Raw genomic sequence first — 14,631 nt, 5'->3', positions numbered from 1 at the left:
AACAATGTTGGTTGACACAGTCCCTGCCCACTAGGAGCTCACAGTCTAGAAGGGAAGACAGACATTAAAAGAAATAAATTATGAATATGAATGTAAGTGCTGCTTATTTTGGAATCCATCTCCCCGACTAGACCAAGAGCAGGAATCGTGTGTACTATCTACTTTTCTCTCCCCGACACTTAATATAGTGCTATGCACAGAGTAAGCACTCAGTAAATTTGACGGATTGATTAAGTGGGTGATGAGACCAAAATAGTAAGAATCCCTTGATTCAGGCCAAGAACTTTTCAACAGTTTTCAAGAACTGTGATTATTATCTCAATCACGGGACCAGAGAATTAGAAACAACCTTAATTCAGGTAAAAAAATACCCATTTCCCTTCCTTCAGGGAAGCATCCATAAAACATTTCCAGCCTCCACAGGTATGGCAGAAGATCAGAGATCAGTACCCAGACAGGATTTTTACAGTATTAAACTTACTTTTCAGAAACAGACCGAGAAGGCAAAACACAAGACGTTTCTGTGCGTCAGGGTAGATGGAAAAGACATCTTGTAGCACCTGATCTCCATCCCCTTTCCTTCCCCCTTTCTTTATAAGGGAAGGAATCAGTGTGGTCTAGTGGATAGAGCCCGTGCCTGGCAGTCAGAAGGACCTGGGTTCTAATCCCATTTTGCCAGACGTCTGCTGTGTGACACTGGGCAAATCATTTAACTACTCTATGCCTCGGTTCCCTCATCTGTAAAATGGGGAGTAGGACCGTGAGCCTCATGTGGGATGTGGACTGTGTCCAACCTGATTAGCTTTGATCTACCCCAGCACTTAATACAGTACCTGGCATATAGTAAGCACTCAACAGACATCATTTTCTAAAAAAAATCTACCAGCTTGAAGGCTCCTTGAGGGCAGGGATCGTGTCAACCAAATCTATTGTATGGTACTTTCCCAAGCATTTATACAGTGCTCTGCACATAGTAAGCTCTCAATCAATATCATTGACTGATTGATTGATTAAATGCGAGCACTGGAACAACATCATATGGGCACACCTGCTCTCCCCCAGGGCTCAATCACCATTGGTAGCCATGACAGCAGAAAGAAGAAAAGAGTTTAAAACTTCCAGCATACCAAGGGTCATCACTCTAGGGATAGAGTATGCCCCTCAGAAGCTTGGTAAATCTCACAAGTAAATCTGATCCTAATTGTCCAGGTGTTCCTGGAGTCATCCAGACCCCATTCCTCCCTCCCCAAGCCCTTCCGAGACTCCCCCAAAGAAGTCTGAGCTTTGGTCAAAGCCCAGTCCCCACCCACAGTTTCAAGGGCTTCCCTGGGTGCCGATGAAAGCAACTGGACCGCCCCTGCTAGCAATCTCGGCAGCCCAGAAGTGCCACCTCACAATCGGAGAGTGTTCACTCAGGCCACCCTTCCTCCTCTGGCCAGGGGCCAATGAGACTGGGCAGTGGCCAGGGGGAGGCCGGAATAGCCTGGCGCAATAGTAAAGCCTTAACAAACACCACAAATATTATTGTTAATTAGCTATTAGGTAGTGGAAAATACCAACAGGTGGGGACCAGGAAACAATTATCGCAATGCCTTAAGATCCCACTTCAAGGACTATCTAGTGCCAATGATTTGGCGATTAAAATGTTCCACATTATAGAAAATGTGAGGGGATATAATTATAGGGACAAAGGTATTTTGCAGACACAAACAATATTTATTGTATTTTTATTACACTGTCACTCCTGAGGCTACATATTTTATCCTGGAAATGAGAACTTGCGATCTCATCGCCAGCTGTCAAAACACTTCCTGAAAGCCAAGGTCAGAAGGCAACATGAATCCCAAGATAATGTGATAGTTAAAAATGCAGTGCTGCCCTCCTAGCAGACTCCAAAACTCCTCTGACATGATGCATAACGGGTTTTATTCTGTTTAGACAAAGCCCTTTTTGGTGTTGGAATAATTAAAAAAAAAACACTTGAGAAATCTGCATTTTAATTTACACTATCATTTTCTTCTGGTGGGGCCCTCAAAGATTTTCATTCAGCACATCAGTTTTCACCCTCCCCTCCCACCCACTCCCACTCTCCAGTCCTATTATTCTTAGGCCTTTGAACAGTATTACTGGTTGGCGTTGGTGATTAACCCGACAACTCCAGTGCATAGGACTGTCTCGAAATATGATTATTTTTTCCCCCAAAGATGAGTCAAGCTCTCATATATAGTCTTTTTCCAATTAAACTCTTCTCCAAAGGCATAAAAGCATCCAACGAGCTCATATTCAGTGATCCGCCTTCTTCTTATTGTAATTTCCATAATGGAAGCCGGAAGGGACCTTCTTGCTCTTAACACAAATAAATACTAAATCTCACTCAAGAATAATTTATGATGTTTATCATCTTTCCATTCTCCCTCCCTCCCTATTTCTATTAAATTGTTTTCCATCCTACTGGCTACATCAAGTAGTTCTCTGCAACTTTCATCACTCTTGAAAGCAACTTACTTCATTCAATTTGTCTTCTAATATGTTTTTATTTCTCAGGCTAGTGACACTGGATACTACTGGGTATTTACCTGGAGCAGAAGCTGTGATCTAAAATGACTCCTTGATGGGGACACAGTGTGCACCTTACAACTGCACCCAGGAAGCCCCCAATGTGAGATGTTCTGAGTTGATGATTGGTACTTGGAATGATTCTAAATTCTCATCCTGTTTCAGCTTTCCAAAACAACTTTCTGCTTCCTCCACCCGTCTCTTTTATGGCACCAGCTGCAGGAGACTAGGGTGGGAGTTGGGTGAAGCCAGCAGGAAAATGGTGGAAACAATTTTTAAAGCTGCAATGGGAGATAAGGGTCAGGGGAGAAAAGAGACCAACTGTGTCTGAGGTCCGAGAACTATCTGTATTTTGCTTTTCAGATTGAGAAGATCAATGGAAACACATCTCGGTATTCTTTAAGACCCAAACTGCAATTGAACTGAGTAAATCCATAAAATCTAGGCTATGTAAACCCCAAAGAGAGACAGTCCCAAAAAGAACATTCAAGTTCAAAGGGCTGTAGAAGCAAAGTTTCCAAACATGCCAAAAATAAATAAAAATTCCCAAGCTCTTATCTATCTTACTAGAACACCAAGACCTGTACCTTCCTGGGAACAAAAAAGTCCATTTGATCATCAAATAGTCCTGTCTCGACTCTGCTCCTCTGTTCAAACTGGACAAGCATACTGATCTGATGGCAGCTTATTTCTTGGAGAAATGAGGGCGAGTGACAGCAAGCTAATGGCAGTCAGCCCTGAAACAGGGAAACCGCTGCAATTAGGAAAAAGGAACTCCCTCTTGGGCAAGGAGCATCCTAGCAGTTCTTACCCATTCCTGCCTTCTTGGAACATGTTCCAGCAGATGGATCTCCTCTTCCCCAGCAAATCCTCTAAACGTGCAGCCTGCCAAAATCTGAACATTGTTCTGCACTCATTTATTCCTTCGGTAGTATTTATTGTGTGCTGACTGTGTTCAAAGCACTGTACTAAGCGCTCGACCTGCTTGGACTGAGCGGAGGGGAGCCTCTCAAGGGGGTAGCACCTGCAGTGACGTCACATGAAGATATACGAGCCCTTCCGGGAAACGTCCTTCACTGGCTCAAATCTTTCCCAGACTACAGGGTTGGGCCCTTCAGAGCTCTGCCATCCAATTACTAATTAATAATAACAATAATGGTGATGGCATTTATTAAGTGCTTACTATGTGCAAAGCACTGTTCTTAGCGCTGGGGAGGTTACAAGGTTATCAGGTTGTCCCACGGGGGGCTCACAGTCTTAATCCCCATTTTACAGATGAGGGAACTGAGGCCCAGAGAAATGAAGTGACTTGTCCAAAGTCAATCAATCAATCAATCAATCGTAGTCATTGAGCGCTTACTGTGTGCAGAGCACTGTACTAACGCTTGGGAAGTACAAATTGGCAACATATAGAGACGGTACCTACCCAACAGTGGGCTCACAGTCTAGAAGGGGGAGACAGAGAACAAAACCAAACATATTAACAAAATAAAATAAATAGAATAGATATGTACAAGTAAAATAAATAGAGTAATAAATATGTACAAACATATATACATATATACAGGTGCTGTGGGGAAGGGAAAGAGGTAAGGCGGGTGGATGGAGAGGAGGGGGGGAGAGGAAGGAGGGGGCTCAGTCTGGGAAGGCCTCCTGGAGGAGGTGAGCTCTTAGTAGGGCCTTGAAGGGAGGAAGAGAGCTAGCTTGGCAGATGTTGGGAGGGAGGGCATTCCAGGCCAGGGGGGATGACGTGGGCCGGGGGTCAACGGCAGGACAGGCGAGAACGAGGCACGGTGAGGAGATTAGAGGCAGAGGAGTGGAGGTTGCGGGCTGGGCTGGAGAAGGAGAGAAGGGAGGTGAGGTAGGAGGGGGCGAGGTGATGGACAGCCTTGAAGCCGAGGGTGAGGAGTTTCTGCCTGATGCGTAGGTTGATTGGTAGCCACTGGAGATTTTGGAGGAGGGGAGTAACATGTCCAGAGCATTTCTGGACAAAGACAATCCGGGCAGTGGTGTGAAGTATGGATTGAAGTGAGGAAAGACAAGAGGATGGGAGATCAGAGAGGAGGCTGATACAGTAGTCCAGACATGATAGGATGAGAGCTTGAACCAGCAGGGTAGCGGTTTGGATGGAGAGGAAAGGGCGGATCTTGGCAATGTTGCGGAGCTGAGACTGGCAAGTTTTGGTGACGGCTTGGATGTGAGGGGTGAACGAGAGATCGGAGTCGAGGATGACACCAAGGTTGTGGGCCTGTGAGACGGAAGGATGGTAGTGCCGTCAGCAGTGATGGCAAAGTTAGGGAGAGGGCAGGGTTTGGGAGGGAAGACAAGGAGTTCAGTCTTGGACATGTTGAGTTTTAGGTGGTGGGCAGACATTCAGATGGAGATGTCCTGAAGGCAGGAGGAGATGCGAGCCTGGAGGGAGGGGGAGAGGGCAGGGGCAGAGATGTAGATTTGGGTGTCATCAGCGTAGAGATGACAGTTGAAGCCGTGGGAGCGAATGAGGTCACCAAAGCAATGAGTGTAGATCGAGGACAGAAGGGGACCAAGAACTGAACCTTGAGGAACTCCCACAGTAAGAGGATGGGAGGGGGAGGAGGAGCCTGCAAAAGAGACCGAGAATGAAAGACTGGAGAGATAAGAGGAGAACCAGGAGCGGACCGAGTCTGTGAAGCCAAGGTTGGATAGCGTGTTGAGGAGAAGGGGGTGGTCACACAGCTGACAATTGGCGGAGCCGAGATTGGAACCCATGACCTCTGACTCCAAAGCCCGTGCTCTTTCCATTGAGCCACGCTGCTTCACGATCATGCATGTGAGAGGAGGTAATCTAGCTGACTGGTTCGGCCTTCCTGGGCCACAAGATCTGGGCACAGTAAAAGAGTTTGTGTTTCGAATTCCAGACGGATAAGTCAGCTCCCACAGGGCAAATGTGGCTTGAGTTTTGGGGAGGAGAACGCATACTCGAACAAACTTCCACACTCAAAGTCCTACCTGGAGAGTTTATATCTGAGCACCAGAGGCCGTCTCTGGATTAAATAGGCAATTCAGAGTTCTTCTATTTGTCATAACCAATCAATCAATGGTATTTATTGAGTGCTTACAGTGTGCAGAGCACTGTACTAAATGTTCGGGAAAGTACAATGCAACAGAGTGGTAATATGGTCCCTGCCCACAGAGGAGCTTACAGTCTACAGGGCGAGACAGACATTGAAATAAATTACAGATAGGAAAAGAGACATTGTCTCCTCTACCAAGTAAGTCTCTGGATTGAGGCCCACCACCATTTGAGGGATTTGTATCAAGTTGACTAACAACAAATTAACAGTCTAGCCCAGAAATCTTGAATCCTTACCCTCCTCCTTCTTTTTTGGTACCTCACCTGGAAATCTTACTGTGAACTTTTCCTCACCAAAGACTGCAAGCACAGTGAGCAATCTTCATTGCCTTAGACACAGATCATGATCTCAATCCCTAGGTCCATCTGGAGAAATGCTCTAGGTGTGTACAGTCCGTTGGACTCAGGTGGACTTCCAAAAAATGTTTCATTATTCCTGAGGTTGGGCTTCTTGCGCATTAACAGGATCCTATACCCGTTATTCATTTCCCTGCCCTATGCTACTTCCTGTATGACTCCTGACTCTGGGAAAATTGGTATGTGCCTCAGTTGCTACATATGTGGGCATATCCTTTACAGTCAAAGATGCCACTATTGACAACAAGCTTTTTCATTGCTATTTTTATCATCATCATCATAATCATAATTACTACCATATTTGTTGAGCACTCACTGTGGATCAAGCACATAGGGTTAGGGTAGATATAAGTTAATCAGGTCAGATACAGTCTCTGTCCCACATGGGGCTCACAGTCTAAGTAGGAGAGACAACAAGTATGCAATGGGCATGCAACAACCATTTTATAGATGAGGAAACTGAGGCAAAGAGAAGTTACATTAAATGCCTGATGCCCCACAGCAGGCAACTGGCAAGGCTGGAATTAGAACCCAGGACTTTTGATTCCCAGGTTAGTGCTCTTTCTACTAGGCCAAGCTGCCTCCCCTCCCAGCCAATTAATCAATGGTATTTACTGAGGGTGGAGTTCAGAGCACTCTACTAAGACTTGGTAGAGTAGAACAGAGTAAGTATGCTTTTAAGGATCTTGCTACTCTCCACCTGGCAATCTTCATTCCTGTTAGCACCTTGAGAGCAGAGATCAGAGAACAGAGATCCCCTGCTAGACTGTGAGCCCGTTGTTGGGTAGGGACCATCTCTATATGTCGCCAACTTGTACTTCGCAAGCGCTTAGTACAGTGCTCTGCACACAGTAAGCGCTCAATAAATACAATTGAATGAATGAATGAATCACACCTACCAGCCCTACTGTACTGTACTTTCCCAAGCACTTCGTACAGTGCTCAGGCATGTGGTAAGTGCTCAGTAAATGCCACTGATTTCTAATACTAATAACTCTTCTCCTGCCCCTGATCCTTTGTTCTTCCTGCTCCTCCAGCCTGGGACTCCCTCCCCACCAATTCTGATTAACTCTAGTCCTTCCCCATAGCCAAAGCCCTCCTCAAATACCACCTCCTCCAACAGGCCTTTCCCAACTAATCCCTGGCACCCCGTGCAATATAAACACACCAGCCGTCTCTTGCATTTAGATTCTTGTCCATACCCCCACCTTCAGCATTTATGTGTATATGTTTATTCAACTGTGATGTCATTTGTTCATTTTCATTACTCTGTAATTATTTTTATGTTGAGAAGCAATGTGGCCTTGTTGATAGAGCATGAACCTGGGAGTCAAAAGGACCTGGGTTCTAATCGCAGCTCCACTACTCGTCTGCTGGGGGACCTTGGGCAAGTCATTTAACTTCTCTGTGACTCAGTTTCCTCATCTGTAAAATGGGGATTAAGACTGTGAGCCCTATGTGAGACAGCAATTGGGTCCAACTCGATTATCTTGTATCTACCCCAATGCTTAGTACAGTGCCTGGCACATAGTAGGAGCTTAAAAAAATCACAATAATAATAATAATTATAACAATGTCTGCCCCCTCCATTCAAGTGTAAGCTCCATGAGATCTGGAAATGTGCCACTTTTTTATTTTTACTTCCCAAATGCTTAGTATGGTGCACTGTACCCAGCGGGTGTGCTCCTTAAATGCTATTATGACTGCTTTTACTTCATGTCCAGAGAATTACAGCAACTTCATTTCTGCTAAGAACTGAGTATCAGGGCAGAAAGGAAATATAGGTTCTTAATGAAAGCACTGGATGCAGTGAGGGATAAACACATGACAGCAAAAGAGATGCCAAACTGGGTCAGACCAGTAGCCCATCCAACTCAGGATTCCAGGATTCCACCTCCAATATTCAGAATTGGCCTCAATAAAGCTTGAAGGATAGGGCAATGGCTGCCCTCCTTGATATTCATTCTCATAACTAAGGATGAACCTTAAAGCATCCTTAATTTTTGTCTCTGATAGCTGATAGTGGATGAACCATGACTATGAACACCACTTAAGCCTCCTAAAGTTTCTTGCTTTCTCTTTAATAGCCTATTATACACCTATTATTGTCCATGAGTTTATCCAAATCCCACCTGAACCTATATCTTCTGTCTGCACAACTTCCAAAGGGAACAAATTCCATAACTCTCCTGCCCACCTCAGGTATCCCAAAGTCCCAGAAAATGGTCCGAAATGGATACAATTCCTGTTTACCCTTCAGCTGGCTTTTATTGTTTACATTATCGTAAATGGGTGCCAGATGGGGGAGAGTGTTTGGCAATCTATTCTCCGGAGGCACAGTCGATTTTTCTAGAAATCGCATTTCCACGGCTAGGAGAGCACTTTTGAAAAATTGGGAATATTCTTCTCACAATGAGCAACTCTCTGGACACAATCAATTGGTCAATCAATATTATCTATTGAGTGATTACTCTGTGCTGAGCACTGTAGTACTGAGCTCTTGGGAGAGTATAATAGTGACTTATAGATCTGATTCCTGCCATCAAGGGGCTTGTAATCCAATGGGAGAGACCTACTACAATAAACTACAGGTATGTGAAGCAACACAGTGCAACACAATGCAATGCAGTATCAGAAGAAATAACTTTGCACAACCACGTGGCATCTATTAAGGCTTGAGTACTACCACACAGGCATTCTGAAACATGGTATTCTTCAGGGAAACAACCCCCGTGTTGTAAGCAAACCAACCAATTCCACTCCCTTTCCCTCTGCCAAGTACGTGACTTCCCCTCTTACTTCCCCAGGGATGAGAATATTTCTTCTGTTATGCACAAAGAGAAAAGGTGGAGAAACCCAAAATGGTCTTAGAAGAATGCAAATCTGAAAAGGGCTACTGTCTGGGTGGGGTTTAGTGTTAGAGTCAAAGCTCATCCAACCAGGCTAGTAGTCTGGCAGCAGTTGAAAGCAAATTCTCTTGTCTTTCCCATCACCCATCCCCACAGCTACAACTCCTGTTCCCTTCCCACTCCATCAGGACTCGAGATTTGCAGTCTCATAAGATCTCGAAGGTGGAAGGAGGCCCAAAATAAAATTCATCAATTTCCAACTGCGCCTCAGCCTTTTATGCCTGCTTGGTTGGAAAGGAAACCTGAAAAATCTGCAGGCAAATTCCAATGGCCACAGGTCAGAAATGAGGCCACTGGGCAGGATCCAGTTGTAATTTTGTTATCACTCCTCTGTTTTCCTCTTCATTTCACTGGGCTAGGGATCCCAGATGATGACCCTCAGGACCCCTCTTCTACTGGGAAGAGTTGAAGCTGAATCAATGCAGCTTCTGAGACCTGGGACCAGGTCAGCCCAATAAAACAAGATGGAAAATTTCAGGAACTGGAGATCAGAAACATACTTGCACACTGAGAGATGTCCAGGCAGCACTGAAAATGGAACACAATATCAAAAGGGCCCAGAGAGTGGAAAATGAGTGCTCTGATCGAAGGGAAAAAATAGACCCAGCAGGCTTCCAAATCAATCAATCAATCAATCAATGACATTTATTGAGCTCATATTGTGTTCAGAGAACTGTACAAAGGACTTGGAAGAGTACAATATAATTGAGTTGGTAGACACGTTCCCTGCCCGCAAGGATGGGAGCCAAATTAAACATGCCTGCTGCCAAATACTCTCCAGTCCATTTAGTGGTGCTGTTCTGGTGTTTTAGAAGATGATGATGATGGTATTTGCTAAGCAATTATTATGTGTCAAACACTGTTCTAAGCACTGTGGTAGGTACAAGCTAATCAAGTTGGACACAGTTCTTGTTCCACGTGGGGCTCACAGTCTTAATCCACATTTTACAGATGAGGGAACTGAGGCATAGAGAAATGAAATGACTTGCCCAAGATCACACAGCAGATAGGTGGCAGAGCCAGGATTAGAACCCAGGTCTTTCTGACTCCCAGGCCTGTGTTCTAGCCACTAGGCCATATTTTTCATCCTCACTAGTGGAAAAGCCACTTTGGTAGGCAATGTGGCCCAGGACACACCCTACAGAGCAAAGAAGGGAATACCCTAGGCCACAGGGATGTAAATTTCAACCAAAAATCTCCAGCCCTAACTGGGCTGATGCAGATGAGTCTATCCCCAACATTGGCACAAGCCAAGTCACTGGAGGGCAAGGCCATGCCCTCTCACAGTCTGCTCCAGGCATAAGAGAAGCAGCGTGGCTCAGTGGAAAGAGCATGGGCTTTGGAGCCAGAGATCATGGGTTCAAATCCTGGCTCTGCCAATTGTCAGCTGTGTGACCTTGGGCAAGTCACTTAACTTCTCTGTGCCTCAGTTCCCTCATCAAATGGGGGTTAAGACTGTGAGCCTCCCGTGGGACAACCTGATCACCTTGTAACCTCCCCAGCGCTTAGAACAGTGCTTTGCACATAGTAAGCACTTAATAAATGCCATTATTATAATAACAGGGCTGGACTAGGCCTGGGTAAGGCTCAGTGATTTGCCCTGGTATAGGGATTCCAGGGACACCCTGAAAGAGTTCAATCACAACCCATGAATGGTCCTTTATTATTCAGAAAAATGGGTGACTCACACTGACTTTCTCCAAATCAGTCCCCATCAAAGGAATCATTCAATCGCTGGTATTTGTTGAGCATTTACTTGTGCAGAGCACTGTACCAACTGCTTGGAAGAGAACAATTCAATAAAGAGATTGCCCCTGAAGCTTGAGTGGCCAAGAAACTTGGAAACTACTAGTAGTGGTGGCATTCACTAAACCCATTTGGTGCGGGGCACTATACTAGGTACTTGGGAAGTACAGAATAACAAAGTGACCTATTCCCTGCCCATGACAAGCTTACGGTCTGATGGGGAAGAGAATCATTAAAATATTTGCAACTAGTGTGGCCAAAATAAGTAGTTGAGTGAACAATTACACATGAACAGTGTCAGTGCTTAGAACAGTGTTTGGCACATAGTAAGTACTTAACAAATACTATCATTATTATTATGAATTCCGGGGGGCAGTGGCATAATAATGGAGGTATTTGTTACGCACTTACTGTGTGCCAAGCACTGCACTAAGTGCTGGGGCAGATACAAGATCATGAGGTCCCATATGGGGTTCCCAGTCAAAATATGAGGAAGAGCAGGTTTTCAATCTCCATTTTGCAAATGATGGAACTGAGGCCCTGAGAAGTAAAGTGACTTGCCTAAGGTCACATAGGAGGAAAGTGGCAGAGCCATGATTAGAACCGAGGTCCTTAGACTCCCAGACCTGAGCTCTAACCCTCTGGCCTCGCTTCTTCTCTAAGCAGAGAACATGTAAGTATATAAATAAGTTCATAAGTGCTTGAGATGGCTGAAGAATGATATGGCTCAGGGTGTGGGGAAATTTATTAGAGAACGCTTGTTGGAGGAGGAGGTGGAATTTTAGGAGGGTTTTCAGTGTAGGGAGTGCTACAGATAAGGGGATCAGGAAAGACCACTGACCCAGATGAGAGGGAGGTGGGGGAATCTCTAAATCATGACCAAAATGGGTAGGGTGAACTCACCCACGCAATACACCTGTCAGATTGGATGGCTCAGAGGCCTGGATAAACGAAGAACAGGCCAAAGCAAGAAAGGGCACAGATCACCTGCCTGGCCCTCTGCCACCCTGCCAAACCCTTCTCAACATTGTGGGAGAAGTGAGACTTTTGTTCATGTTGGTTCTCAAAGTGTCAAATCAGGCTGCGAGTGTGACCGAGACCAGTTCTGCTCTCTATTCAAGGGAGCAAGGAAGGACACTGTCCAAGAATTCAAGAAACTAGGAAAATGCATTTGCCTCATCTTGGTGGCTTCTGCTAAGGCCAATGAAAATATATTTATGAAAACTTCTGCACACCCTTAGGGGGTGGATGGCAGATTCCAGCTGTTTCAAAGTGTACATGAATTCTATGGATCTGTCCAAACCAAGGTGCACTACAATTCTGAAAAATCACTGAGTTCTCCTAGAACCACAAGGGAGCTCATTTGGACCATCCCCCTACCTTCACGCCAAATTGCATTTTACCAATTCCAGAACGACGTCTAGCCCGGGAATAGTGGAAATGTAATGAGAGTACATTTGCTTTGTACATTAAATGTAAAGAGGTCTGCGTTTATTAGTCCTTCACCTTCATTGAATAAAATGTGATTAAAACCACACCTTGATCCTCAGTTGTATTAATGCTGAAATTGTATCATAATGAGGGCACACACATGTTGAACAGCAAGGTCAGAATTATCAGCGTTCTTGGGAACCCCATTCTGAACTGATCTTGTGAAGACAGTAAAATGCCTTTATTTCATTTCAGTGGGTTTTTTCCATATAGAAGGAAATACAATAGATCTACACCACTGAAAGTCTCTGATGGAAGTCAATAACAGATATTTCAGAATTCATACAAGGCAACCTTTCCTAGTTGCACGTACAGAAATAGGCAGGGAAGTCAAGCTTTGAATTTTTTCCGATCTTTATTTCAAAATTAAATTTTCAACTCACTGACAGCAAAAGAGACGATAACATCCACTGTGGCATTGCTTCTAATCTGCGGCCTGCAATTTTATATGAACTCATATGCTAATTTTTCATACCACTCTAAAAGGGGCATGTAATTAGTCCTCAAAAAAGAGTTATGTAAAGGCAAAAATAGAGTTGGAGAACTCTACTTTCCACTCTCAAATAGCCTCAAAAGGACAACATGCCTACATGGCCTGTGGAAGTGAATTTGCATGGAACTGGAAATTGCTTTTTAGAACAAATACAAGCCCGACCATCTGCACCCTCCTCCTCCTCCACTCCCATCCCCACAGGATGAACCAGACCCCCAGTCTACCCAACCAAAGCGGACAGCTAATACTATTAATGGGACACCAAACCTTACCTACTTCCTCAATGCTGTAAAAGACTCTCCCTCTGAAGAGAAATGCTCCAGATTCACTTTTTGGTCTTTTGGAAGGTCAAAAACCTAACTAAAATAACTGCTTTGAAGCAACTCTCTTCCCTCCCTCTCTGCTCTGCTAAAAATGAAAATCACCCAACCCCATCCAGTCACTGGTTGGGCGGCCTGTGACTTTGGCTTGGGCTTCTTGTCAATTCCCTGACCCTCCACCCCGACTGTGGATACTTCCACATTCTGCCCAACCCCGGACAGCAGGGAGAGTGACCGGCAGGCTCCAGGAACTGATCGATGTTTTTCACAGAAATGCAAAGACAGAGAACTTGGCTTATACTGGCTCCATTTTTCCCGGAACCTTATCTGAACAGAGTAAACACACACGCAGTCGTGTAACCTTTACACAATTCAGCAGCACTCAAACACACAACCACAACTCTAAAGCCAAGCATGAATTCGAGCATCGAGATTCTTCTGCCAGGTGCCACACCAGGTGTTGTGGGCCATGTTTACAGCCTCAAGTCCACCCTGGAGTAACTGCTTCAGGCTCCTAAGTCTGGCCGACAATGGAGATTTCTTCCTTTCCTCCTCAGGACCCTAGCAGGGGCTCCCTTGAGTCAAACGGGAGTGTGAATTTGACATGGCAGGAAGAGGGCACCTTCCCCGGACGAGGCAGAAGGTAGAACTCTAGGAATCTAAAGAATGGCTACAACACAACCACTGTCGAAGACATTGTAAAACATTAACGGAGAAGCTGAAAGCAAGCTGCCAGATGTGATAAATTTGGTTTATCTGCCAAGATAGTAAGGTTAAAAAAAAAGGAAAGGTCCAATGAATCCTGAGAGAGGAAGAGGAGGAAGGATTCCAGTGTCATCTCTAATTATTGGTTTTTTTGCCACCCTCCAAAAGAAAAATATAAACTTCCACAATTCAATCTTTAACTGTTTCAGCCATTGTCTCCACTTAAAACCACACAGTAGTTCAGAAGTGTGCCGGAGACGCCAAGGGCTTGGGAAATACCAGGCAAACACAGAAACCCGCTGTGAATATTCCCGACAGCCCTTTCACTGCCCACTTCCACTGATCTCCTGTTCCATTCCATCTCATCCACTCACCAACGTAGACACACACATGATCTCATCATCTCTAGTCACTGTACAATCTCTCCCCTTGCCAACTCTGAAATACCTCTATCTAACCACAGCCTGCTCACCTGCCTTCTCTCCCATACATTCCCTCCACGCAAATCTGTCCTGTTCCCCTACAGAAACCTCCAATCTTTTGATCCCATCTAATATTCATCATGATCCATTTAGTTTCCATAAGCTAACTACTTTCTCTTGTCACATACAAATTGATACCCTCTCCACTAAATTCAACTCCCTCTCCCACCAATCTCTCCACCAATCTCATACTACTATCCTACAACCCTGGATCAACTCCACAGAATGTTTTCTCTGCTCCCAAGCATGATCTGCAGAATGCTGCTGGCAGAAATCTAGACATCAGCCTGACCGCATAATTACAAATTCATCTTCAACCGCTTTAACTCTGCCCTCTCCTTCACCCAGCAACATTATTTCTCCATCCTTATTGACTCTCATGAACATTGCCTATGCCGACTATTCAAACTTTTAACTCCTTCCTCAAACCTTCTGTCTTCCTGTCCTCCCTCTAAACAGT

The 14,631-nt window shown here is 44.9% G+C and overlaps 1 protein-coding gene across 5 annotated transcripts in view; it reads right to left on the bottom strand.

Moving 5' to 3' along the window:
- LDLRAD4 (low density lipoprotein receptor class A domain containing 4) overlaps positions 1 to 14,631 on the bottom strand; it is a 420,524-nt gene that overhangs the window by 280,117 nt on the left and 125,776 nt on the right. The window contains exon 1 of one of the 5 annotated variants that reach the window (XM_038746176.1): positions 12,937 to 12,961. The exons of the other annotated variants lie outside the window; for them this stretch is intronic. The gene's annotated coding sequence lies outside the window, so the exon portion shown is untranslated. Of the gene's footprint in view, positions 1 to 12,936; positions 12,962 to 14,631 lie in introns of those variants that run through there. 5 annotated transcript variants of the gene reach the window in all.

Source organism: Tachyglossus aculeatus, chromosome 5, assembly GCF_015852505.1.
Source record: "Tachyglossus aculeatus isolate mTacAcu1 chromosome 5, mTacAcu1.pri, whole genome shotgun sequence".
Classification (NCBI taxonomy): domain Eukaryota; kingdom Metazoa; phylum Chordata; class Mammalia; order Monotremata; family Tachyglossidae; genus Tachyglossus; species Tachyglossus aculeatus.
This window is presented reverse-complemented; position numbering and strand designations above follow the sequence as displayed.